Here is an 11,003-nt window from a genome sequence, read left to right as displayed (position 1 = left end):
GGCTCGGACCGTCGGAAGAAGTTCACCCTCGGAGGATGACGTGCATTATGGAATGTCGCTCCAGGTTTTTGAGACCTATGTGAACAACTTATATATTTTTTTCTCTCTCTATGATTATTCATAGGATTGACGTCTGTCACCGAAAAACTGGGAAATCCTAAGTAGGGAAAGGTGGCAACACTTTGGAAATTGGCCGAAGGGCGATGTCAAAGTGTGTCGACAGCCGCTTCGTTCACAAAAATAGGAGGGTGACAGTCTGGAAACCCAAGTGGGTCAACTGAGGAATCAGGGCCTCAGACGGGAAAGGTGTTCAGAGTCTCGCAGGCAGTGGGTAAACCGAGGCAGGGACCCGCACCAGAGTGAGGACGAGGACGGGCGAGCAGGTGGAAAAGAGGGAGGACAGGACGACAGTGATGGAAGGAAACGTGAAGACACAACAGCCAGGCCACCACCCGGGAGCTTTCCCTTCCACGCTGGCCCAGGGTGCCCAAGGACGTGCTGACTTTCCTCTAGAGTCTCTACTTTCCGTTTTGTTTTTCATGATGTCCCTGACCTAATCTTATCCATAAATTCCAATCTTAGCCTCAGAGCGTCTTTTCTGGCTTGTCAAAATATTAGTGAAAACATAACCCTTCCTAGGGAGATTTGCAGTTTGATAGAATCTCCAGGGGCCACATCTCCTTTCTTTCTTTCTTTCTTTCTTTTTTTTTTGAGGAAGATTGGCCCTGAGCTAACTGCTCCCAATCCCCCCCCCTTTTTTTTTTTTGCTGAGGAAGATTGGCCCTGAGCTAACTGCTCCCAAATCTCCTTTTTTTTTTTTTTTTTTTTTTTTTGCCCAGACTGGCCCTGAGCTAACATCCATGCCCACTTCCTCTACTTTAATACTGAATAAACCAAGGCCAGAGCGTGGCTTGCCAAGGGGTGCCATGTCCACATTCATTTTTCTTGTTTTTTTTTTTCCCCCTCCGTGGTTGGCATATTAACAGCTATTTTTTTAATGTCTTGGATATTTTCATGATCCTTTGGTATTTTGGTGATGTACATAATTCTGTGGAGCCCGAGTCCTTGACCTCGAAATTAATCCTTTATTTTTGGAGCAACAAAAGACAGGAGCGTTGCGTTATCACCCAATGTATGGGATAAATAGCCGTCGACCCATACGGCTATAAATATGTGACTGAAAAGGTTCATACTGCAGGGGAAGAGTGGATAATCTGGGTCGACATTCCACCCTCAAGCAGATGGAGCGCTAATTCCCGCTCTCCAAGTCTGGGCTGCCGATAGCAAACGTTCCGTTAAAATTTTCCCAAGGATCCGTCTCTAACTACCCACGTGGTCTTCTTTTTTTTTTTTTCATTATTATACATCAGTTTCCGTATAGACGGCAGCGTGTTGGCCACTAATAGTCTAGTTTTTCTCCGTCACCCTACGCTGGTGCCCCATCACCCGTTTTACTCTTCCCCTAGGTCCTTTCCGTCTGGTAATCACCAATCTGTTCTCGTTATCTATATGTTTCTTTATCTTCCCCATATGACTGAAATCATGCCTGTTTCCTTCCTTCCTTTATCATTTATTTCCACCAGTGTATAGTCCCTTCAGGCTCTTCTGTTGTTGCAATGTCATCATTTGTCTTTCTTTATGGCCTCAGGAATAATTCTATGGTGTGTGTATATATACCATGTATATATTTATACCATATATATATGTTTGGTATTTATATATATATATACACACACCATATATACCAAATATATATACACCATATATATATACACCATATATATATACCATATATATATACACCATATATATATACACACCATATATACACCATATATATAATACACACCATATATATATATATACACACATACACACACCATATATACACATATATACACACACCATATATACACCATATATATACACCGTGGTGTATATATATATATACACCATATTTATACTATATATATATATACACACCATATATATATATACACACCATATATATATATACACCATATATATATATATACACCATATATACACCATATATATACACCAGTATACATACAAATATATATACACCATATATATACACACCATATATATACACACCATATATATACACCATATATATATACACACACACTTATTCCACTTATGCAATTATTCAGTTATTTATTCCACTTCTGCAACTATTCAATTATTTATTCCATTTCTCCAATTATTCAGTTATTTATTCCATTTCTACAACTATTCACTTATTTATTCCATTTCTACAATTATTCAGCTATTTATTCCACTTCTGCAACTATTCAATTATTTATGCCATTTCTGCAACTATTCAATTATTTATTCCATTTCTACAACTATTCAATTATTCCATTTATACAAGTATACAATTATTTCAGTTATACAATTATTATTATTCCATTTCTACAACTATTCGGTTATTTATTCCACTTCTGCAACTATTCAGTTATTTATTCCATTTATACAACTACTTAGTCATTGGAAGAACTAAATATGGAGGGGGAAAAAAACAGAAAAACAGCAGAAATGTTAGGTAAGGGCATTACAATGCTAGGGTCAAGAGTGCCCCCCCCCCCCCGCCATCATTCACATCCACCCGGAACCTCAGAATCTGCCCTGATTTGGAAATGAAATCTTTGCACATTGGGAACATCCTACAACACACCCTGTCTATGCAGCAAGGGGAGCTGTTTGGGGCGAGGGATGAAGACCTCCCCGGTGGGGCCTGGTGGTTGACTCCTTGACGTTGAAATAGGATGATTCCAATGCGGGTGGTTCCCAAGATGAACCCGGAGGGCAAGGAGCCATTTTCAAGCCATCTCGGACCCTCCCGTCCAGGTGGGGGTCTGCTGGTGAATTGTCCTCCCACCAGTTCACGCCCCAGTTGACCCATCTCTGGTCATAGTCGGAGAAGCATGAGCACCAAGTGCGTTCTTGTCGCCCACGCGCCAACGGGATCATTTCAGCAGACACCGACAGACTTCATGGGGACAGCGGGTGGCTATAGAATATCGGAGCAACCAACTGTAGATCCTGCACACCCGACATGATTAATGGCGGAGGAAGTCTTTGCAGAGACAAATGGGGTCGTTCCCCCAGAAGACAGGCCATCTGGCTGCCTTTGGAACCAACAAAAACAAGAATCGTCCCCGGCGCTCTGTGTCTTGGTCATCTGGGGCTCCCATCATCTTTAGGGGACATTTGGTCCCGTCCAGAACGTCCATGAGACGCTTGGTCCATGATATATCTGGTCTACACCAAAGGTCCTTGAAATCTGGTCCCGTCCAGAGCGTCCATGAGACGCTTGGTCCATGATATATCTGGTCTACACCAAAGGTCCTTGAAATCTGGTCCCGTCCAGAATGTCCATAAGACACTTGGTCCATGATGTATCTGGTCTACACCAAAGGTCCTTGAAGTCTGGTCCAGTCCAGAGCGTCCATGAGACACTTGGTCCATGATCTATTGGGTCTACACCAAAGGTCCTTGAAATTGGTCCCGTCCAGAGCATCCATGAGACCCTTGGTCCATGATATATCTGGTCTACACCAAAGGTCCTTGAAGTCTGGTCCCGTCCAGAGCATCCATGAGACACTTGGTCCATGATCTATTGGGTCTACACCAAAGGTCCTTGAAATTGGTCCTGTCCACATTTGATCCACATCAATAGGTCCTTCGTATCTGGTCATACTTGGTTCTGTCCAAAACGTCTATGGAGACATTTGTTCTGCCCCAAAAGGTCCTTCGTATTTCGTGCTCCTCTAAGACCATTTGGCGTGGACTGAATACTCTCATGGCCTGCGCTCACTGCCTCCCGTTTCTGCAAACGCTCCCTCCTTCCTCGTGTCGTCTTCCACCATCTTGTCTCCACAAGTCGCTGCCCGTCTTCCCGAGGGCAAATTCTTGTCAAGATTATGACTCCTCCCTTCAGGTCCAAACTCCAATTAAAACGACCGGCTGTTCAAACAGGGGGAAATTAGTGTCCACCCTGAAAAGCAGCTTGGGGTGGCGCTCCGATACCCAAAACGTGGAAGGGTGTTAGCTGGACGTGGCTCAGCATAAAACAGAGCAAAACACAAACCAGAGTTATCGAAAAAGGAAGAACAGATTTTAGTTAAAAAAAAAAAAATATATATATATATATATGATACATAAGATTTCCAAGATTCAGAGGAAATTGGAACATTGGATTCTAAGAAATGAGCAAACTGACATAATGGTCTGCACAAAATAGAAAAAAAATACCATGACTGCTGAGTTAAAAATATCGATGTGGGCAGTTTGCACTCTGAGAAATCAAATTTTGGGAAAACAGAAAACCGACAATGAGAGAATGTTTCCGGCATGCAGAGGAAAGCATAAAACGCTGGGGGGAAAGCAAAATAAGAGGAAAATAGCGATATTGAGATAATTTCCGAAATCCAACTTGTGAGAAGGAGCATTTTCTCCCAAGGAATTTGGGATCGAGGGGTCGGAAGCAATCATTATAGAAATTGCAGAAGATGAGTATGGTCAGACGTAAAAACTGAAAAGTGACGATACGCGGAGTTCTCAGTGAAAACTGGAAAGAGAACCAGTTCTGGACATATGGTGGTGGCATTTGTCCAAAAAAAAAAAGATAAAATAAAATTCCACAAATATTCACTCTGTTTCACTCCATCATCGTGCAGGGCTGGAAAGTCACCTGGCAGATGGGAAACCGATTTCTACGTAAACGAGTGAATATTGCCCGGAAATAGATTTCTCCCCTAAATCAGGCTGTTTTGGGCACGGTCTCGATTCTCGCCTCCAGAGCCATCAGACGATGTCAAGAGGCTTTCTTCTTAATCCAGACGTCAAAAAACATCAAAAAAAAAAAAAAAACAAGAGTGAGACATTATAATTCTCAAATATTTTAGCTAAACTCAGGGGGCACCCGGCTCAAACCCGTGTTCGGATCCATCGAGCCGTGTGGGACAGGAACCAATACCCTTAACGGGGATTTTCTGACTTTGGGACCAAACGGTTTGCGTATTCCTTCTCTGAGGGACGAAAACGAGATTAGTCGATCGAAATCTGTTCGATTTGGTGCTCCTCCGAGCGTGGGAAACGCCGTTCCACGACAAAATTTAGAATATGGGAAGTCTTTTTAAGAATTAGACTATTTGCTAAAAATCCCTTTACCTGGCGCGTGCCACCAAAAATTGTGCTTCTTCGAGAAAGAGGCCCGAGGCGAGCGATGGTGGGAACCCGGCGTCCGCGACTCGGCTGAAATGTCTCATCTTTTGTGATTTCAGAAATTTCAGCGTCGTCCCTTTACCTCATGGAGGACCCTACTCAGTAGTTAGAAAGCGGAACTGTGATCAAGACGAGTGGGAGGAGGAGGAGGAGGAGGAGTTGTAGGAGTAATAGCAGGAGTAGTAATTGCCATTGGAGTATCTAGTAGTTGTAGGAGTAGTAATAGTAGGAGTAGTAACTGTCATTGTGGTAGCTAGTAGGAGTAGGAGTAGGAGTAGTAATAGTAGGAGTAGTAATTGTCATTGTAGTAGTAGTAGGAGGAGTATGAGTAGTAATAGTAGGAGTAGTAATTGTCATTGTGGTAGTTAGTAGTAGTAGGAGTAGGAGTAGTAATAGTAGGAGTAGTAATTGTCATTGTGGTAGCTAGTAGTAGTAGGAGTAGTAGGAGCAGTAATAGTAAGAGTAGTAACTGTCATTGTAGTAGCTAGTAGTAGTACTAGCAGTAGGAGGAGTAGTAATAGTAGGAGTAGTAATTGTCATTGTAGTAGTAGGAGTAGGAGTAGGAGTAGTAATAGTAGGAGTAGTAATTGTCATTGTGGTAGCTAGTAGTAGTAGGAGCAGGAGTAGTAATAGTAGGAGTAGTAATTGTCATTGTGGTAGCTAGTAGTAGTAGGAGTAGTAGGAGCAGTAATAGTAGGAGTAGTAACTGTCATTGTGGTAGCTAGTAGGAGTAGGAGTAGTAGGAGCAGTAATAGTAGGAGTAGTAACTGTCATTGTGGTAGCTAGTAGTAGTAGGAGCAGCAGTAGTAACAGTAGGAGTAGTAACTGTCATTGTAGTAGCTAGTAGTAGTAGGAGTAGGAGTAGGAGTAGTAATAGTAGGAGTAGTAATTGTCATTGTGGTAGCTAGTAGTAGTAGGAGCAGGAGTAGTAATAGTAGGAGTAGTAACTGTTATTGTGGTAGCTAGTAGTAGTAGTAGCAGTAGGAGGAGTAGTAATAGTAGGAGTAGTAATTGTCATTGCAGGAGCAATAGTCACAATAGTGGCACGAGTTGTAGGAGTGACACTCATTATAGGAACAGTCGTAGCAGCCGTAGTTATGGTGGTTTGACTAGAAGGAGCATCTGCAGCAGTAGTCGTCACAGTTGTAGCACTCATACAAGTGTACTAGTACTCATAGTTGTAGTAGCAGGAAGAATAATGACTGCAGCAGGTGTGGTACTAGGAACAGCAGTCGTCATAGTACTCATAATTGCTGTGGTGACAGCAGTTGTAGCAGTCATAATAATGGTGGTAATACTCGCGGCCGTGGTAGTTTTGGTAGTAGCAGTCATTGCTGTAGTTGTAGTAGTAGCGCTAATTGTTACAGTAACAATAGTTGTAGCAGCGGTTGCAACCGTAGCACTGGTACTAAGAGTAGTAGTAATAAGAGTAGTAGTAGCAGTAATTGTTGCAGTACTAATTGTTGTCGTAACATTGGTGGTAGTAGTAGCAGGAATTGTGGTAGCGGTTGGAATAGTGGTACTAGTAATTGTGCTCATAAAGTAATAGCTAATAGAGTTTATGTATCTATTGCATTTATATATGTTTATATTGTATTACATGTGTAATATATGTATATACGTGTATATTGTAACCATTTATTATAATACATTGTATAATTGTAATGCATACAGTTGTAACAATATATATGCATATATTACAATTGCATGTAATACATGCAATTGTATGCATTACAGTTATACAATCATACAATGTATTACAATTATAGTACATCTGTATATTATACACATACACATATACACAATATATAATTTGTGTATGTGCATATGTTTAATATATATATACTTTGTGCTCATAAAATAATAGCTAATATAGGTTATGTATCTATTGCCCGTATTTATGTATACATTGTATTACATGTGTAATATATGTATATACATGTATATTGTAACAATTTATTATAATACATTGTATAATTGTAATGCATACAGTTGTAACAATATATATGCATATATTACAATTGCATGTAATACATACAATTGTATGCATTACAATTATACAACCATACAATGTATTACAATTATATTACGTATGTATTACAATGTAGACATATATTTTATATATATATATGACTCCAAATCTCTCTGCAAAAATGAGAAAGAATAAATTCCTGCTGTTTCCAGCCACCCAGCTTGGGGCAGTTTGTTCCGGCGCCCCGGGGAGACAAATACACAAGCTAAACGTCTCAGAAGAGGGAAATAATAATTAATTCAAGTAATTCGCAGCAAGGCTGCAGGATCGAACTCGGCAATGAACATGCGTGTGATGAGAAACCTGAAAAAAGTCAGGACACAGATTTTTGGAAGAGCGTGCCCACATCCAGGGGCTCACGAATCTCTGTTTATGGGGAAACCCTCTGAGCAGGCGGCACAGCCTGCTTGCACGATGGCTAGGGTGCCTCTTGCAAAGCACCATGGGAACGCTGCTCTCCCAGCCTCCTCCTTGCACCAAGTCACTGACAAGGTCCGCGACGGGCAGCAAAAGGAGCCTGACTGTAGAAACACCAGCCAGAGCGGATGAAGGGCTTGCTGAGTTCCAGCGGACGCATTAAACTTTCAGAACATGGCTCCCACCTCGATGATGCCAGGGTCCTCCTGTGCCATCGCCCGGTGACAATCGTTGCAGGAACAAAGAGTCTAATTGCTTGCCAATCTTCCTCTCTCTCTCTTTTTTTTTTTGTTGAAGAAGATTGGCCCTGAGCTAACATCACTTGCCAATCTTCCTCTTTTTTCTTTTTTTTTTTTTTTGGTGAGGAAGATTGGCCCTGAGCTAACATCACTTGCCAATTTTCCTCTTTTTTTTTTTTTTTTGGGGGGGGGAGGAAGATTGGCCCTGAGCTAACATTGCTTGCCAATTTTCCTCTTTTTTCTTTCTTTTTTTTTTTTTTTGGTGAGGAAGATTGGCCCTAAGCTAACATCACTTGCCAATTTTCCTCTTTTTTTTTTTTCCTCCCCAAAGCCCCAGGACGTACTGGTATATCCTAGTTGTAAGTCCTTCTAGTTCTTCTCTGCGGGACGCCACCACAGCATGGCTTGATGAGCGGCATGTAGGTCCACACCCAGGATCCGAACCTTGAACCCAGGGCCACCAAAGTGGAGTGTGCAAATTTAACCACTCCGCCACCAGGCTGGCCCCAAGCATTGCTCTAACATGACTAATGAACGGCCCGGGGTGGGTGCACACCCTTGAAACTTCACCGTGCACCGCCATTCAGGTTGTTGATTGCACACAGACCCTGCCTTCTGGGACCCAGAGAAGACAAGTCTCATTTCCACAAGGACAATGTTAATTCCAGCTCGTCCACTGGCCGTATACTTGCATTTTAAAAAATTCACCGATTTCCCAAAATGGCACAAATTGCAAAGCGCCTCGAAAGTCCTCATTTCCCTTCAAACGGAGACGTCTGAAGACATTCGATTCCGGCAATTAGAAAATATGTCTTAAGAGCCACGCGGTATTTAGGGTTTTATGGCCGCATCATGAGTGACAGCAGCCTGGACTTCCGTCCAAAGATGGGGCCGCGTGAGTCCAGGAGTCTTGTCGGTCTTCACGTCCCGTCCAGCTCCGTCCTACGTGCAATTTAGCTGAGAAGCGGGGGACCCGGTCGTGGGCGTCTCACTTGCTGTTTGTTTCCCACCAGGCGACCTTATTTGAAAGAGGGAGGGGGGCTGGCCCTGTGGCGCAGCGGTTAAGTGTGCATGTTCCGCTTCAGCGGCCTGGGGTTCACGGGTTCAGATCCCGGGTGGGGACATGGCACCGCTTGTCATGCCATGCTGTGGTAGGCGTCCCACATATAAAGTAGAGGAAGATGGGCACAGATGTTAGCTCAGGGCCAGTCTTCCTCAGCAAAAAAAAAAAAAAAGAGGAGGATTGGCAGCAGATGTTAGCTCAGGGCCAGTCTTCCTTAGCAAAAAAAAAAAAAAAAAAAGGAGGATTGGCAGCAGATGTTAGCTCAGGGCCAATCTTCTTCTTCAAAAAAAAATAAGTTGTCACACTCCCCCATCGGGCTTCACCCCTTGGGAAAAGAACCAGATAAACTTACTCGTTTTTGAGCCAAACACCCAAAATGAATGAAGATCTCAGGAATTTCAATGAGGGTAAGCGGCTTAGCCAGCCGTTTTTATTGAAATGAGGATAATGATGACGATTCTGCGTCTGGAGCCGGAATCGAGTTCTTATCTCCTAAAAACAGGGGTTTTCAGGGGTTTTTCATTCTGCTTTCTGTTTTTATAATCCCTCCCCGTCACTGGCACGTCCGTAAATGAACACGGCCCAGAACGCAGAAACCCTTTGACCAAAAAAATTCTGTGCAAAGAGCCGGGAGGATTTCTAAAATCCTGTCTCTCGCTGCCAATCTTCCTCAAGGAGGAAAAAAAAAAAAAAAAAAACCCCGCAGTTCAGAACTGAATCTGACACTTCTGTCTGCCGTGACCTTAAAATTTGGCGAAGCCCAAATTCCTCCCGGGCGGCGTAGGGTTGACGCGTGTCTGAAAGCCGGGTCCTTCCCTGACTCGGGAAGGCAGCCTGGCTGCTGACGTGAAGGGGTGACACCCGGACCAGCGGCCGGCTCTCCGAGGCCTTCAGGAGAGCAGGAGAGAAACGTCGCTGCACTCGTGGATGGGGCCCGATGGAACAGAGACACCTAGGTCCCCCTGACGGATGCGCTGGGCCTCCACATCTGATGTTGGCAGGAGGTGAAGAAAATCCGTGCACCCCGGGGCGAGTCTGTGCCACCTGCCTGGGAGATGGGAACTCTGTGCTTTGTGCAACACGATCTATTCCAAGAACCCTACAATCAGGGAAAAAAATGGGCTGATGACACACCAGCCAGATGCGTGTTTAATGGCCCCAGAGAAGCAGAACCGATACAATGGAATACTACTCAGCCCTGAAAAAGGATAAAATCGACCCGTTCGCAACAACACGGATGGACCCTGAGGGAATGATGTTAAGTGGAATAAGCCAGATAGGGAAAGACGAACACTGTGTGATTTCACTCGTATGTGGAAGATAAACTAACACACGGACCAAGAGAACAGATGAGTGGTGACCAGAGGGGAACGGGGTTATGGGTGGGCACAAGGGGTGACAGATAAAAACTCGACTGTTGGTGATGAGCATGATGCCACCTACACAGAAACGGATATATAATAATATATAATAATGTCCCCCCAAAAGGACACCACGCTGTAAACCGATGTGACCTCGATCGGATAAAATTTTTTAAAAGCCGCATCTATCTTCTCGGCGACTATTTCTACCCCAAGTGGGCCCCTTCATCCCATTGGCAGAAAGAAAAAAAACGAAAAAAAAACAACAAAAAAATGGAAGCTCCCGGGATGAATCTGGCTCAAAAGAAGAAAAACGGTGGCAGAAGAGAACGGGGGTCCGGGTGCAGAATTTCCAGGGGTCCGTCTGCCTCTAAATAGGAATCTAAAAGCATCGGGGCCCTGATTTCCAATTGCACCCCCAAAAATCTGCAGCGGAGCATTGGTACAAGGAATTTAAAACAGCGATCATTAGGGATGCCCCAAGGTCAACACTTTTATGAAAAAACCCTGAATTTTCCCCCAAGCCATCAGTGTCCATCAGCCCCGCTCAGCGGCCCCCTAAACCCCAAAACCGACCCAACCCCTGGTCAGCATCTGATGCAACAGCAGCATCTGCTCGGAGCCCAGCCGCTCACAGG

The 11,003-nt window shown here is 43.7% G+C and overlaps 1 protein-coding gene across 2 annotated transcripts in view; it reads left to right on the top strand.

The window, feature by feature from the left end:
• The window catches only part of DHRSX (dehydrogenase/reductase X-linked), a 136,280-nt gene extending 125,601 nt beyond the window's left edge, over positions 1 to 10,679 (top strand). For both annotated transcript variants that reach the window (XR_011536002.1, XR_011536001.1), the window contains one exon: positions 7,438 to 10,679. The gene's annotated coding sequence lies outside the window, so the exon portion shown is untranslated. The remainder of the gene's footprint in view (positions 1 to 7,437) is intronic.
• Positions 10,680 to 11,003: the final 324 nt, after the last annotated feature.

Source organism: Equus przewalskii, chromosome X, assembly GCF_037783145.1.
Source record: "Equus przewalskii isolate Varuska chromosome X, EquPr2, whole genome shotgun sequence".
In the NCBI taxonomy this organism is placed as follows: Eukaryota; Metazoa; Chordata; class Mammalia; order Perissodactyla; family Equidae; genus Equus; species Equus przewalskii.
This window is presented reverse-complemented; position numbering and strand designations above follow the sequence as displayed.